At 48.8% G+C, this 17614-nt stretch overlaps 1 protein-coding gene across 1 annotated transcript in view; it reads left to right on the plus strand.

The window, feature by feature from the left end:
- Nucleotides 1-17614, plus strand: part of LOC149355296 (uncharacterized) — a 285681-nt gene that overhangs the window by 129434 nt on the left and 138633 nt on the right. Inside the window, exon 2 of the mRNA XM_089583749.1 lies at nt 1944-2010. The gene's annotated coding sequence lies outside the window, so the exon portion shown is untranslated. The remainder of the gene's footprint in view (nt 1-1943; nt 2011-17614) is intronic.

Here is a 17614-nt window from a genome sequence, read left to right on the forward strand (position 1 = left end):
CGCACTGTGGGCAGAAGAACGTCCGCGGGCGCGCGTGTCTTCCTGGTTTCGAGAGTCATCAGCGTCTTCACTCGGACGCTCTTGATGACGAAATGGACTTTTGGAGCTGCCCCGCTGTGCTTCTGCCATTCTGCGAGGGTTTCTCTTAACTTCTTTTTTTTTGTTCCTTTTGCCCGGCCTCTGTAGTTCCATGGCGTGTCATGTGTTCATTGAAAAGCCTTGGGAACTGGACTTCCTCTCGTTTCAGCACGCTTACGAAGGATGGACGCGAGCGCGCCGAGTTTCCGTGCCTTGTCGTGATCCCGCGATTCTCCCCCATTCGCGCTAGCGGACGGGCACCTGTCGTACATTCTGAGGGGGCTCCGCAAAGCGAAATAATAATGCCGCTGAGTGAAGTTTCCGCTGCAGCTTCCAGCATTTTTTTGTCTCTCTTCTTTTCATTCCCTGTTTAATGCGAGCAAGTGTTCAGCGTTGCGCTACTCGTCCTACTCGCGGACGTTGTGGTGTGAAAAGATCCGTTGCTTAGAGGTGGTTGCGGGCGTTAACTACAGCGTTTGCTGGAGGCGCTAAGAACCTGCTTTTTACTTCCGCCTTTCTCTACTTCTTCGCTCTGTCTCATTGGTCCAACATGCATGCATCGCTCATCCCCTGGCGGTCGAAGTTTTGTTGTATTGCAAAGAAATCCTCTGGAAAGTGTTTGTAATCCTGGCGTTTCCTTATTGGAGCTATATGGCTCCTAGCAGCATGTAGGTACCTGGAGGACTCAGACATTCGAGAAGTTTTGGACAGAGGCTGGAACTTGGGGCCACACCTAAGTTCAACACGGGATCGAAGCCCTGTAAGACTTTACAGCCCCACAGGACATTTCACACTCCTTTCCAATCCTGCTCTACATAGTGCTGCTGCTTTCACTGGCATGGGCCTGTACAGGCAAGAAAACTTGGCCTCGGAATTGCATGTGTTGATTGTCCACGCGATATTCATCAACTTGTGTGAGTGTGATGGAACCATTCAAAGAACTTAAGTGCCTTCATACTCGGTGGCCTTAGTCTGATACTACTAGCTTCCTGCTAATCGCATGCGCCACAATTAGAATATTAAATTTTTTCACAGGAGTAAGCTTGTCGTCTTATCACCGACAACTCTCCCGTCCGTACAAGGCAGCAGCTTCGGATAAAAGGACCGCAGGTGGCATGCGCTCAACAGCTTTACGCGCCTAGTTGCTCGCTGACTCGTTCACGCTGGAAATGTTGCTCCTATGATGATGATGATGATGATGATGTCCTAAGGCTGAATGGCGCATACCCACGGCGGGGGATCGGCCAGGGTGCATAGCTCCTATGCTGTCAGACTAGTCAACACGAGAGGTATCCTCTTTTTCATCGCCGTGGTGTAAAAACACTGAACGGCTATTGATCCTTCTGAGGTCGTCGTTACCGATACGTTGCAACTGTTTCTTACAATGTCTTCTGGTGTTTCCGTTATGCATTTATGATAAAGCTTCCCTGTAAACCAGTGTAATTTAAAAACGCTTTGCTCTTGGTCACTTCTATTGTCCGCATCATGTTGCAGAGCAGACATTTAAGACAGCAGCGAAAACTGAAACATACTCAAACAGTAGTTATTAGGAGCGAGTGTTTCCGAGTTTTTTTTTTAATACGAATCGATTTTTGCGTTTGAGAAAAGGGTGATTATGGTCAGGAAGTTGGCTGTGCAGTACGCAAAGCTAGAAGGGGACAGAGAAATTCACAGCCGCTAAGCCATTCGAGGACGCTGAGCGCCCCGGAGTAATCGAATTGTGCGCCATGGTTCCCATTTGCACAAAATGACGCAACGCAGGTGTTGCCGAAATGTTGTACGTCCAATGTGTGCAAACGCTTTACTTTTCTACTAGCGCAATGCATCGACTGCTCAGCAGTAATCTTTGCGCTTTGTATTTTCAGCATCAAACTGAAGAGATCGACGTCGGGCAGCAGACAACGCAGATCGGCTTAAAGACGCCGCCACTCGGTGAGTTACCCCGGCTTGCCTTGGTTGAAAATATACCCAAGCAATAAGAAAAAAAACTACTTTGCACAAAATGCAGCCTACGACAATAAAAACCATGTGACGCAGAGAGGTTCGCACCTTTGTTTCGCGTGGGTTCCGTGAAAGGTTAGGAATCTTCATAAAAATACGGGCAAATAAAAAATAAAATGTTTAAACTCTCGGAAAATCTTCTGAAATAACGCTGTACTTCAACGCGAGCCGTCACCAAGGAAGAAAAAAGAAAACAGAATAATAAGAACGGAGTTTATTTACCCTATTGACTGCAGGAACACCAAAAAGATTCACCAAAAATTCAACACAGTCTGCAGGAGGCCTATGTGGCGTTCATATTTTTCTGTGGGAGACCACGTACTGCTTTGCAATCGCTACCTCCTTGAAGTGCTGGTAGTTTGTAGCACGGATGGATGTAGTATAACAGCGAGAGATCGAAACAACTTTCATGAGCAAGCCTCCCGAGAACAGAGCGAATGCACTGGATGAAGCCCGCCCCGCGACCGTTTGAAATATTATCCTTATACGTTATCGTAAACGTCCTGTGCCTGCGATTCATGGCTGCCAAGAAAAGAACCTTTCGCGCATAGTATTGCGTCTCAAGCGAATGGTATACGGCCACATGTTCAAGACTTTCAATACTGCAATCTAACCTGCTGCCCTAAAACCAGTAATTAAAAAGTTTATTGGATCCGTTTAGTCTTTACGTTGCCCTCTGTCTCGTTAGCAATGTCCGCTTTGCCGTATGATCAACGTGCATAGGCTGCACGAACCTATATTTCTCGGTTTTTGAGCGAAAAATCTGTACCGAATGATTTTAAACACCACGTGTTAGCTCGGCCCTGGGGCGCTTGGAGATTGGCAGCGCGTTCATGGTGCAAAAGTGATGTTCACCGAGAATAAAAAAAAAAAAAACTTTGGTGTAGTTTAGTCGCCGTCGTTTTTTTTTTTTTTTTTGCCTTGAGCGCGAATATATAAGGATCTGAGGTGACGAAGATGGCAGAAAAACTGGAGAAATTTCGTTTATTTTTCCCCTTTAACAATGGTTGCGCATTTCTTGTCCACCATGGGCCTGCTCCCCGCCGCTGTAGTCGCTGGTACGACTCGTAGCACGCCTCCACCGAAGTAAAGACAAGCGTCCGGGCAGCCGGCCTGCCATTGCCACCAGCTCGGGAAAATTTTGATGGATAGCCAGGAGAGCACGCGTGTCTGGCCTTCCGCGCAACGGAGCGGCCGAAGGGGGGGGGGGGGGGGGGGGGGGGGGGGTCAGTGGCACGGACGTGGGCCGCACGGGAACTGTGCACGCAGAACAGTGCGCGCGCATCGCAGGTGCTCTCGTACGAACGCCGACCCTTGATACCCACACAGGGCGACCCGGTGCACGTTTATTTCCAGACCTGTTGCGATGGCAGGAGCCCGCCCCTGCCCTGTAAGGCGCCGACGGGCACTTGTTACAATGTTGCCCGGGAGAAAGCGTGAACGACTTTCCCCGCTGAAAGCAGTATGCAGGTGAACAGAACAGAACAGGTAACTATAATGTACCGAGAGGAAGGGCGGATGCGGTGGTTCCCTTTGATGCCCTTGCCAACGTCCCAACCCCTGGAAGGGGGGGGGGGGGGGGGGGTAATACGACGCGCAGTGCTCATAGAGGTCAGCGACTTATCCTCGTCTTCGTATTTGTGCTGCCGTCTCAAATGTCGCAAGGTGCTGCGCAGCGTGAACAGTAGCGTTGTTTGTTTCTTCTTCTCATCTCTATGTTTCTTACTTCCTGTGTTTTCATTTCTACTTATTAAACGTTTACGCCAAACGCAGTTTTACGGTGAGGCCACAGCAAAACAAGACAGACAATTAAGTAACCTGATTCTGCCTCCGGTATCGTATTTAGCATGCGGCACCGAATTTAGCGCATGTAGCACAGGAATTTAACATGTGGCATTAGTACCATTTTTCGTGCGGTAAAAGTTGAATGTTACCACCTTTGCTTGCGGTAACTCGTGTCTCTTCTTGCCTGGTGTGTCTCTCTCTACCATTTTTTCATACAGTCTTTCGTTTCTTCTTCTGATTTTATTGCTAAGTTCTGTTTTTTTTCTTCCTTTTTTTCACGTGCGCGAAAACTAACCAGTCTGCCAGTTGGTGTATTTCGATGCGAGCGCGTGTGATGTTAAGGTGAACACTTCCCTTCGTAGCTCTGACCTTGTGCCTTCGGCATCCGCCTTCTATGCGGGAGGTGCGGGGTTCGATCCCCAGTGCCGCCGGGTACCCACCGGTTTCTTTAATGGGTACAAGATTTCCCCTGGCCTGGTGCTCGGCTCTTCTAGGGGGAAATTCTTGGAAAAAGGGTCCTTGACCTTGCCTTGCGTTGTCCAAACTCCTTCTGTCATGGCGCTCTTTGGCCACGGATGCCTTCGCCCCATGTAAATATTATCATCATCAACATCACCATTTCCCATCAATCGCTTATATCGTATTATGAGAACTCTGATCTGCTGCAAAATCAAATATTTACGCAGTCCTAGCCGTTTTTGTACAGTGTATACCAGACTGGAATTTTTGCCGCATATAATTTCTCGCAGCTTTCAGAGAACGCTGGAAGAAAATCCAAGGGCCGCTTAATTCAAATGTTCCTCGCCAGTGGTGTGCAAAATAAATACATATACATCTAACCGTTCAACTTTTCGGGTCATGAGTACCATGCAAAACAATGCAGAAGGTCACCCTAAGATCAACGCGCCGGTCTCGTCTGCATCCGACATCGTTTAAAAAGCAGCAGCCATTCAATAAAATTAGCTTTGCTATAATGTCATGGGAAAACAATAACGCTCTTTCGTCCAACTATTAAACTCCTACCACATTTACTATCCTCTCGAGACCTCTGCCGCTGAGGCGGAGCTTAGCCTGTAGGTTGATTAGGAGGTGTGACAGTGGCTGCGGGGTACCACGTGTTTGAAAAGCTAGCGCACACAGTCGACGGGGCGGTCGCAACATTTCCCAGTTAGAACGGACGGTCGCTGCGCCATTGATGGCGTATTCGGTGCTACTTACTGTGTCCACTCAAAGAAAACCTTTACATTACGATGCATGACCGCTGCCTGCCCAGTGATGCTGTACTAAAAAGCTACAGCAGCGCCTGCTGCTGCACCGCATATTCCAGGATGTTATCCGCTCTCCGTAAAGGCGGCAAGCACTGCATCCCCTCTTCGGTGCTTCTAGTTCGCTTCGGCGATTTGTGCAGTGGAAGCTGTAAGGCACATTTTCGGCCCTTCTGCAGCCTCTGAGCTTGGCTGCCTGGTTGTTTCATGTATTCGTTCCAGTTTTAAGCAGGTCATGAACACTGGAAAAAGAGAGGCTACAAACGCTGTCGTGGCTCCACTGGAACCACTATTTGGTTGACACCTCATAGTTACCATCTCGTGGGTTTGTTTATAAACAGAGATGCTGCGTAGGTCATTACGCCCAGATACATCTACGCAGAAAGCTCGCTTGCGCACGTGTCCGCCGACGTGTGTTTAAGGTAGCGGTTCCACTGCCGCCATCTTGCGAGTAGTTCATATTCTGCCACCAGGCTACGACACTGATCCATCACTGAGAAAGTGTCTACCCGTCTTGCCCCCAGCGACCCGAGACTGGTTTTGGTTGAGATGTTGACATACGTGTCCGGTCCTTTCTTGACCCGTGCACCTGTGCTGCGTGAGGGTTCTTTTGTTGCTGCGCCTGCCTTCAGAGGATTACAAACGAACCATGACAAGCCCGGCTGCTAGTCCTCGTCGTGCGTGGGGGGAGGTGTTGGCTGGGGTGGTTCCGCATGCTTCTTTCTCTGCCTGTCCCTTGCCAATGCCGAAGAGAGTGGGGCGAGCCGGGGCAAAGAGGGTACCGTCTTTGTCCAAACGGCGTCAGAGGTGAGGTGATCCTTGTTCGGGATAAGGATGCCAGCACGGGAACAGAGGACCGTTTCCTTCTCTCTCTTGTTTAGCCTTGGCTAAATAGCCGCAGAAAGCTGTACCGTCGATGTTACTATCTGGAGGGCCTCCTTTGAGGGAATGTGCCGTTTCGTTCTTGAGTTTTACGCGACTACAGACTTTCCTGTTTTCAATGTCGTGACATATATTAGTGGGAGCAAAGAAAAAGAAAAAATAATGCTGCCCAGCCCGCATCGCAAAAGGCACAACGTCGACACAGTGGAAACTTGGGAGAGTTAGTGATAACTGTCGACATAATTGCACAGAGCAAATTAGTAAGTAAGCGAAAAGAGGAAGCGGACGCCAAAAATAAGGAAGGTGTGAAATAAAGAAAATTAATTATGTTTATGTCCCATGTATATATTTCTAGCGTTTTTTTTTTTCAATGAACCTTATAGTTGAAATCGGTGCCTTTCTTGTGTCCTTCCTTCTGCCCTCGTCTTTTGCGCGTTCAATCACTTCGTCACTGTTGATGCATAGTAATATTAGTAGTAGTCGGAACACTCCTGGTCTAGAGTGTAACCTGCTAACTATAGCGCTGAAAAAAAATATATTTTTTTTATCAAATGATATTGCATCTATGATAAGAAAACTATAACAAAGACAGCTATACAATTTAGTCAACGCTCAGCGTATGCCTGTCCAACCTTATAAACTATGGTTGGTAAAGAAAAAGGCAGAGAGAAGTGGGCAATTGTCAATTTCTGTTTACCCTTGAGATGAATCGACATTGCGCAAGAGACGTGAAATTGCTATTGAGAGGGTTAGCACCGCAGGGTGTCGGAATGTGTTTACCTCAGAAGCAAATATTCGTCGTACATGCGGCGGCACCTTGCAACCAATTCCGATCAACTTCGACGGAATTTTGCCAAGGCTCACAAAAATGCAGCATACAGATGCATACCATTCACGAGGCGGACTCGAGACTTTTTTATAGACATTGTACGAAGAAGAACGGGGGGGGGGGGGGGGGGGGGGAGGTGTGCAGGAATGCTGCCAAAAAAAAGGGGTCGGCTACAAAGCGATAGTTCTGTAGGCACTTAGGGCGACCCCCTCCCCTCTCTCGTTTGGACCCTCAACTGCGTGCTCTTATTCATTTTAGACGTACGTCTTTCTTGTATCCAGTTTGCATCATTAGGTTGCTCATTCCCTCCAGAATTTTCCATCGCGTGTTGAAATGTATATCTTTCTAGCCTTGCGTCGATTTGCCTCGATTTGGTTGGGTCAAAGATTGAAAAAGTGTGCCCGCGTATGTGTGTGTGTATGCGTGCGTGTCCACGCGCGCGTACCTGGAAACTGTAGGAACAGCTGCTATTTTCACACCGTCTATTGTCAGGAAACTATAGCCTCGTTTACATGAACCCGACTTCGGCGGGTCGAGCCAGGAGATCGAGTTGAGCAAGGTCAGCCCAACTTGACTGCATGTTTACATGAACTCGATTTTAGCGAGTCGCGACCGGTTCAACAGCAGCGGCACCAAGCGTCGAACGGCGCAGCGGGAAAGGGCAGTGGCAGCCGGGAAGATTGCGGCATGCACGGCTGCCTCGCAGGCGCTACGGCTCAAGCGAATAACAGGTTCGCATTTATCACCCCTCCTTCCACTAACCCTACTCAGACCGGTTTACGTGCTGTCTGCTGTTGGTGTCGAGTGATTCAACCCACCCCCTGCAGCGGAGTTGACTGGACTCGCTCCCTCGACTCCCGGACCCGACTCGTTTACATGAACCCAGTAACCGGTTTTCAGCTCAAATCCTCCACTCAACCCGTCATGTAAACACCGCTTATAACGTGCTTGTAATCATTTTCCGAGAATTCCTTTTCCTGCGGCGCTAGTCTACCCCGCCTGCAGGAGGGGCGCGCAGCAAGGGGAGGGGGCGGTCCTTTGTGCCAGTTCCCGAAAAGGGGCCTTCTCAGCACTATAGTCGGTTACAACAAAAGAACGAAGCGGCACACGCAACTCAGACGGAGCTCTCCAGCCAATCACGTCGATTTGTGTGGCTGTGCATGCAGCCAAGTCTGCGAAAGAGAACGAAGGAGTCGGCGCTTTGTCCCCGTGTCGCCGACGGTGGATGTCCTTTGTTCGGGATAAGGCTAAAAGAATAATAACGCAAAAAGAAAGGAAGAGATTTTGCTGCCCCGGCATCCGCCATCGTCTCTAGGAGCACCTGAACAGGAGCAGGGGAAAAGACAGGGAGAAAGGCGAAGGTACTAGTAGGTGTGGTGCCCCCGTTGTCTCAGCTGCACTGGCCACTAAAGGGGGAGGGGGGGGGGAGAGGGCTGGGCTGCTCACCTTTCGCATAGATCCGCGCGAGAGCGTCTTTTTCGCAAAAGCGCTGAATGCTACAGGTGGGGTCATATTCGGCAACAGACGGTCGTGGCAGCTTCAGTCTCCACTGCTGTCGCGGCGCACCTGTGGTGACCGAACAGAAAACCGTTCGGTCGACGCGCTTGGCTGGGCGGTCTCCTTTGATGGGCATGTGCTGCTTCGTTCTTGAGTTGTACCCGACTTATATACCACATGGATTCATTTCAGCGGTGGAACATGGCGCCCTCTGAGCCACGGCATTCGTTTGAAAGAAGTGCGAGTCTAGTTCAGGAAAACTGCACCTGCTCCATGGTTAGTGCTGAAATAGTGCAGCTGCAGCCGCCATGGAAGCAGATGATGGTTTGCGGGTTGTGATAAACGGCGGAGACTCAAGTAACTTTCACTCGTCGACAAGCTAGAACGCTGCTCGAGTTCTCAAAGAAACGGATCGAGGCTGGTTCATGGCAACATGTTATTGTGATGTGCGGTTTGCACATTTCTTCATGAGATACGAGAGGTTGGCTGCCGCTGATGTAGGCTGTAAACAGCTGGCTCCAATTCATTGGCATCGCAAAGGCTAGCGACGACCAGGCCTGCACTCGACCATCCGTTTTGGAAGCAGACAGTGCCAAACTGCGCTCAAAGTGCCGGAACTAGCGGTACACACCCGCCGCACCGCCGCTGCCGCAGAACTTTGCCGAACTGGTGCATTGAGTGCAGGCGAATCGAGCGCTCTCCAACTTCCCCTCCACTGTCCACAGCGCTAGCCGGAACAACGAACAACCGGCAGCACGAAGCGAAAGCCTGTCTCTTCCCTTTCGTGTCGCTTTAGCAATGCCAAAGCTGTCCTCGAAAAATAATACGACGCCCAGAATGCGTTTCGTAGCGTCAGGTGAAAAAAATTGGCAGTGGCTTAGCTCTGCTATGCCTGAATATACGTAGCGTCAAGTGATCCGGTGTTTCGGCCGCACGTTTCGCCTTGGCTGCTCGACGGCAAACTGCCAGGCGACAACCTCGGGATCGGAAGAATTTACATTTTCCAGTCTTCTGCGCCGTTTGGCAGCGGCTCGACTCTCCTTAGCTTACCAGAGCTTACATGTTGAGCGCGACCGTCATTTCTCCGCGCACCCTACTCGCGCATGCGCAGTAGCGCGCGGCGCAACTGTCGTAAACACGAGGTCACGCGTCGGAGAGGAGCGCACGCCGGCGGCGCCGGCAGCGAGGAGCTCGCACCGGCGGACCTGCGCCTCTCGTGACGTCACGCGGTTCTCGCGCTGCGCATAACAGGCGGCGCACACTCGCGCAAAACTCGGCTCTGACCCGCGTAGTGTGGCTTTACTAGACACTTTTAGTTGGCCGTACGTAACGGGCTTACGTACGCAACGCTCACTACGTTGCGTACGGTACGTATGGCGCGTCCATCACACTTTTAGTTAGCCGTACGTTAGCGTCCTTCCGAGTGGACGTACCAAGCGCATCCTAAAATTCTCCGCTGTGCTTCTCCGCGCCATCTGGCGCAAGAAATAAGAACTGATGCTTGAAAAGTTCTTGACATCAGCCAAGCCAAGCCTTTTGCCAATCCTCCTCCAGCCGTATTCGCTGTTTTGTTTGCTTTAGGTTGTGATTCTCGTGTGCTCCGCGACTACCACAGCAGCTATCGAAATGCCGAGGAGCATTTAATTACTGGTAACGAAGCTGGCTGCATCGCGAGTCTTTTTTTTTGTTTCAAGAAAAACTATGCAAGCAGAAGAAAATGAAATAGTTGACTAAAAGCCAGAGAAGTGCTCCACCAGGTGTCGTTGCTACGAGGTAAACAAACACGGTTAGGCCTACAGCTTGAAAATCGCCAAATTATTTGAAAAACAGGGGCTAGTTATCGCTTATACTTCTGCGTGTGGGCGAGAGTGTCCGAAATAAAAGCGAACCGCTGCCATTTGAGCGAGCTATCCCGTCGGAGAATGCAGCGGTGACATGCATTTATTTCGAAGCGGGCGAGCTGGGCGCCGCCATCTTGTCAACGCAACCCGTAACGTGCCCGTAGCGCACGCACGCAACGACACGATGCGTGCGTACGTACGCAAGCGGCCCTGCGGTACGCAGCGTTCTGCGCATGCGCACTCGCGACCCGCAACGTTTCTGCGTACGTAACGCCGTTCCGTACGGCCAACTAAAAGTGTCTATTAGCTTTACGCTACAAAACAATCCAGCAAAGCAATATGGCGGAAATCTGCTTGGAAGTTCGACACACACTACATAGGGCAAAATCGAGGGAAACGTGCGAACATCGTAGAGGTATCGTTCCCTCTCGTGAACACCTCCTGATTGTAAATTTTTAGCAGCGCCACACTCGTTATTTTTTTGAACTGTGATTATTTAGTACACGTGCATGTGTGTAGATGGCGCTACTTACTAAATTTATCTACATTTATCGCATGTCGCTGCGTTATTGCTATTATTGTTTGTATTCTGTGGACTTTGTTCTTGGCAATTGTTACAAGTTGATTAAAGGAATGAGAGACCGACATTTTAAGAGTATATTTGCCAGAAAAAAAGAAGCCGCGGAACGTTTCAAGAGCTTGTGTCCTTCATGAGGAGAACAAAAAAGGTAGCTAAAATCAACTAGACATTGCGCATTCCCCAAAAGCCGTAGAGTAAAGGCGATGCTTAGCCGCGTAGAGCGAAGTATTAAGTTTCTTCACGAAAAATCTCAAAACTGCCACGCGCTGGTTACCTGAACAATTTTGCATTCCGTTTTTAACTATTTCGAAAAAACGCTAATTTTGATCAGGAATAACTTTTAAACTAAACAAGGCAGACGGATGAAATTTTCAGAATGGAAGGGCGATTAGACGATCTCAAACTGCACAAAAAGGCGCCGCAATGCAATGCATATCCCAAAAGTTATTGCAGATTACATTGTTCTGTTTTCTATGCTTTTCAAACATGTGTGGCTAATAAACTAATCTATACACGTACTTCTAAATGCTTAAATATGTTGATTAGCATCCGATCTCAAAGTATCTCGAAAGATATTTCTCTAGGTGCAAGAGGTTTCTCACAATTTTGCATTTCCTGAGACAAGTTGAGCTCAACTGCCAGTTTTCATCTTTGCGTTTTCTTTTACAGTTGAAACAAATTTGCAGCTACCGTTAAACAAAATGCATCTTTTGAAAGCAGAGAAAAGTAGCTTTTCGGAGATATCTGAACCATATTTATGAAGCGAACGAGCGAGGTACAGTCGACGTACAAATATCACCAAAAATGGTTCCCGCTCACCGTCAGAGTGGGACCGCCACCTTAACAGAACGCCTCTTTGCGCGTGCGTCACAGTAACGACGCCGCTTGCGATATGTTCATAGCAGTTATAGGCACGTTGTCCGCAATGTTGCACAGTGTGAACAGAGAATGATACATCACGGAATAGCAGCGCCGACGCAGCTGCACAGTGGAGCGTCCCGTCAGGTCAGCTTGTGGATAACATATGAGAGGAATCCTGTACATCACTACTCGGCTACTGGAAGCGTTCTAACGTTTTTAATCTCCCTAGCGCGTCCCATATGATCAATGCCTGTCGGACCATCCGCATGTCAACAGGAGCAGCACGCGCTTCTAGTTCACCGGCCTTACGCGATGTGGCGAGCTCTGGATGGAGCCTAAGTCGCCTGACGCATCATGACGTTTTACACAGCCTCCGCGACGCCCAGCAGGCGGGCGTGACACGTGATCAGCCTAAGCTGGGATAGGCAAAAAAGCTAGTGAACTGGAAACGACAGGAGAGGGCTTGACTGAAAATTGCTTTTGAGGAGAGGAAAGGCGCAGTAAGTGGCACATGTCCTAAATGTTCCACGCCCTCCGCTGACGTGCATGTTCGCCACCTGCTGTGGACGAGTCCAGGAATAAAGACTTCAAGAACAAGGCGACTACAGGAAGTAGATCTAACGGCTGCTAGGGAGGAAGAGTTCACCCTGTGGCTGACGGACAACGCTAAGAGCCGGAGCCTCTTCAGGTTTATCGGTGAAAATAGCCCCCACGACCTTTTATGGTATATTGACAGCCCCATCTTATGCCACATGGAAAGTCGTCGAAATAAAAAAAGAACTGTCTCACTTCCTGCCGTGAAGGAAGGAAGGAAGGAAGGAAGGAAGGAAGGAAGGAAGGAAGGAAGGAAGGAAGGAAGGAAGGAAGGAAGGAAGGAAGGAAGGAAGGAAGGAAGGAAGGAAGGAAGGAAGGAAGGAAGGAAGGAAGGAAGGAAGGAAGGAAGGAAGGAAGGAAGGATGGTGCCGGAGTGTAGGGCTCGGAATAATTTATACCACCTGGGGATCTTTGACGTCAATGACATCGCACAACAGACGGGAGCCTTTTGTGCTTTGCCTACACCGAAACGCGGCCGCCGCAGTCGGGTTCGAGCTCGGGTGCTCCGGCTCTGTAGCCCATTACTCTAACCACTGAGCCACCGCAGCGGGTGCTCCTGATTCGCCGTTTTCGGTTTAACAGGCACAGACAACACAGGAGGAGATGATCTGACAGACACTTGCCTTCATCATATATCTCAGCCCCTCACTGCACAGGCACACAAATACAGACGGAGAAAACAACTTGGCTATCACATTAGGCAGGTTCATTCTTCGGTCTCTCAGGAATGTTTGATGCTGCATGTCTCATGTCTGATTTATTGCTTGATAAAACATATTTCCCTTTTAAATGAGTTTACACCGCGGCTTCTCGCGCATTACATTGAAATGTATATCAGAACATCCGGAAGATCCACGACAAACTATAATGGGAATCTTTTTTATTTTTAGCTTTCTACCAATGTCGAATGCCCGAAACTTTTTATGCATTATTCAGTGATTGTGGCTCACATGCTTTTCCGCCCTTCAGTAGAACAAGAAAGCCCGGTTTTCGAAACGAAATAGTGAACGGGAAAGCTTGATTTCTTCGCAGCTTGCACTCGGTAGAATTTCTGCTACTAAAAATAATCGCAAACCAAGCAAAAGCAAAAAAGCTGAGCTGATTTTTTAAAAGCTATCAACAAAAGCACGAAAGGCACAATGGTTCTTTGTTTTCTAATGGTAGCGCGTTTATCTTCAACTTTTCTGACCTCGTGAGAGGCGCTCGACTGCTTCACTCTTGCGCGGTTATTTTGAAACTTTTCCTTTGCTTATAGTTAGAGGCTTAAACAACATACGTACGGCTGCTTAGGCCGCGTATTTCTACGCGTATGGTACCGACAGCAGTATACGCTTGTCAAGTGAAGTGCGGGCCACAGTCAAATAAAAACGAGCCTTTTGTGCAAAGATACTCGACCAAAGCAGTTCATCAAGCCATAAAGGCTATTTTCAAGCAGCTGGCACGGCCAGATCTTTTCTAGTAGTGCCTCAACGGGCGAACTCGAAATGCCAGTAAATCATTTAACCACATCTTCGCGGAACAGGCACCAACGAATGCCTTCCTTCATTTGAATGCACATCTCAGAACGACCACTTCAGATGCAGTGTTCGCATTTAGTGATGGCAGAGTTAACGTCCTGTGACATCCCAGGGAATCTGGGATATCACCGGGCTGCTACTTAGTTATTCTGAGTGAGGTAGAGCATCGTCGAATATACTTTTCTGAGTGAGGTGCGCAACAGGTCAATAGGAAGGTGCAGAATCAAACTGGCTCGCAAAGAAGTTTAAAATTTACCCTGGCATACATGACGCGGCTATAGGCTACTAAATCAGAGTTTCTGTGCATGCTGCTCCTTTAATCCTTTGTCACGTTTCTCGGATTACATTAGAAAAATAAGAAGCGACTGAAGGCAGAGATTTTTTTGTTGTTTTATCTGCATAAAGATGCAAACCTACTGAACCACAATGGCACACATCCCCGAGGTAGGTCTTTGTCGAGGGGATGCTTATTTTATGAAAACGCCAAAAATATGCATGGGCTCAGAAAAAACATCACAAAACGGTAAATCTTTGCTACAGAACATTAATTCCCGTTCAGTTACAAGAAACAGGGAATGGGAATACAATACAGCTAACCCGAACGAGCTACGTGTTGTTGTTGCTGGAGAAAACGCGTCCTGAAAATGCCTTCAGGTACATCGGAAGTACTGGGCCTAACCTCTCTCCTTAAAGGTGCACTGAAGAGGATTCTGAACTTGTCTTTTTTGCCGCGGGAACTCGATCTACACGTTCCTAGCATTCTTATAAACTGCAACCTATTGCCCTGTATGGCCGATTTCCCTAATTAAATCGAATTAACGTCCGGCTCCCGCCATTTTTTTTTTAATTCTGCCTCGTACGATGGGCGGAGTCGACCAACGCGTGAAGTTCCTTTCAGCCAGCTCCGTGGAGGCTTTGCTTTCGCTTTATTTTGTTTTTTAGGTTTCCGTGAATAAATAGTTTCATTCGCAGATAATATAGCCTCAAAATAAGCCCGAAGAAATAAAAATACGCGCGGACTATTTGCTACTACGGACTACTACGTATTACTCCACTGATGGAAGAGCGGCAAGCCGCCACGGGACTGGGTGAAAGGCACTCCACGCGTTGGTTGACTCCGCCCACCGTACGAGGCAGAATTCAAAAAAAAGGGCGGGAGCCGGCCGTTAATTCGATTAAACTTGGGAAATCGGCCATACAGGGCAATAAGTCGCAGTTTCTAAGAATGCTAGGAACGTGTAGATCGAGTTCCCGCGGCAAAAAGACAAGTTCAGATTCCTCTTCAGTGCACCTTTAACCCTGGAATAGCTGGTGAGACACGAGGAGGCTCGAGGCGCTCGTTTGTCCACTTTACAAGTGAAAACACCAAACTGTCCCTCATCGTCACAGAACGCAAAAAGAGTAGTGTGTACATTCATTATTTTTTTTTGCGCTAATATGTGGTTTTAGTATAGTGTGCGCAGATGTATGCAAGATGATTGCATGTGCCAGGAAATAATGTGCTTCGCATTGGGCATGCCCAAGCGCTTCACGCCGAGCCGCCGCGTACACTATACCGTTAAGAACGCCGCTTTTCGACATTTACGTGTGGAACTTCCGTATGCAGGGGTGATCGCGTTCCCTATCCCTTCATATCACCGATCTTACAGCGTTCTTCAAAACGTTCATTTGCCCCAAAGAGCACACTGGGCTTTTCAATCCGCCTCATCTTACCTAAATAGCACAAATAATTAGGCGTGAATTTGCAATTTAAAAGCTTGACGAGACGTCGTTTTGTTGATGGGAAATTTTTAAAGGGGCTCTGAAACACCTTCCGAGGAGATCACATTAATTTGCTCAATCACTACATTGTGTTGTCACGAAAACCTGAGCCAAAAAAATGCACTTCTAAACACACAGCACAGGACCCACAATCATGCACGAAAGTTGGTGAGCTCTTCTCGGCGGCTTTTTCATCCTCCTCCGTCGCTCGTACGTGCGAATACAACTTGAGAGATGCCTATTGGTTAGATTCTTTATGACGTCAGGCATCTGCCATGGCTGCGGCCAATAAAGCCTCGTAGCTCCAGCTGGTCAGGAAGCTCCGTTCCTGGAGCTGGGGCCGGCGGAGTAGCGCCAACCTGCCAGCCTTTAAAAAGTCACGAGAGGAAAAGGAAAGGCACGAAGACGCTGAAATTGAAATTTTGACTGCAGATAACTCGGCTTCTACAAAGCGCATTAGAAAAATTCTTCCTGGACAGTATTCGTGAAGCGGCGTGCTTTAAAATCCCATACATACTGACTTTATTAGAGCCCCTTTCAGAGCCCCTTTAACGCCGTAAACACCAGACGGCATCGCTCATTGTGTTTCCTCAGGATAAACTAAACGCTCTAATGTCCTGCCGCCTTATACCTCACGGTGCGCATAAACGTGTGTATACAATTCTATTCATCACTAATAAAACGGTTGCTAGTTGCGCTTCGTGTTGCCAGTGCATCGTTGCTGTTCCGTTCTACCGTCGTCCTTAAAAACCAGCGCAATTGTACTGTGTGCATTAGTCTCTTGTCATACGTTCACAAAATAGCACAGCTCGGGTAATCCGCGCTCTAATAAAGCATTTCCTCTTGAAGTGAAGAGCGTTGCGCGAGGCAGTAAAAGTGACTTTTCGTGAAAGCAGGGTTTCGAAAACAAGTAGGTATCGCATTCGTAACCAACTTCAAATCTTCGAGCGTTGAAAATGCGTTCGTGGCTGTCGAATCAATTAGGGGTTTTCATTGGTACTTCCGGGCACCAACAGTAACTCATTACCGCAGTGCTTGTCACCTTCACAGCTCAACGACATGTTTTTCTTTATGAACAGAATCACTATCAGAGAGACAAGAAACGAGGAGGCATGAAAGAGAGCCAGCGCATAGTTTCCAGTGCGCTCTTTATTTGTTAACGATTAAAAATCATTGTCGACATAATGTTGGCGCGACCTAACTATAGTCGCATTTCCGTTTCATTTGATCTATAGGGGCAGTAGCTTTTCCCTCCCGCCACAAGCAAGCGTCAGAGTTCGACCGCACAGTGCTGGACCCTAGTACGTTCTGCTTCATTGCATCTACGCCGCCCCGTCGTGTATAAGGGTCAGTTCGGGCTAGTAGGTAATTTACATGAGGTTCCAAAGCGGAAAATGAAGTGGGGACAAGACACGAGCGGTGGTTTCTTGTCCCTTCTTTTTTTTTTGGGGGGGGGGGGGGGGGGGGGGGGGGGCTGGAACCTCATGTCCTGTCACGTAGCGCGGACGCGTGCGCCTCGAAACTGCATTTGCATGCCAAGTTCCTTTCGTTTCGTCGCCAGTGCGCAGCGTTTCACTCACCGCAGTGCCCAAGAAGTGTATGCGCGAAGCTTTGATTTCCAGCAAATTAACAGCGACCACCGAGGTAGTCAGATCTTGAAGCCTAAATAGCTCAGACTACAGGCGCCATCTGTCGAGTGGCGATAGAGCGAGAAAGCTGCGATGCGGAAGTGTACGCAGCGCGAGCGCCAAACGAGTTTGCGGTGGCGGCGAGGGCAATCACAGCAGGGGAAGGGGAGGCCTGCTGTTTCAGTGAGCGGCTGGCAGGCGGCACAGCACGGCGATGAGCGGCGGTAGGTCGTTGCTGCCATGGTTGCTGCGCTTAGATGTGGGCACCAGCGGCTGCCGTGGTCGGTCGTGGTACGCTACGCCGCACTGCGTAAGCAGACGGCTGCCCTGAATGCGGTGTGCGTACGCATTCAAGGGACCTGTCTAAAGGTCTATATAGGACGCAGTGAATAAATTCAAAGCCAGACGGCGTACAATCCAAGTGTCCTCGTGTGACTGAGTATTTCGTACTTAATACCATTTTAGTCTTTCATTTGGTGTAGACATACGCATTTA

Source organism: Amblyomma mixtum, chromosome 3 (genome assembly GCF_055824585.1).
Source record: "Amblyomma mixtum isolate Tamu chromosome 3, ASM5582458v1, whole genome shotgun sequence".
NCBI lineage: Eukaryota > Metazoa > Arthropoda > Arachnida > Ixodida > Ixodidae > Amblyomma > Amblyomma mixtum.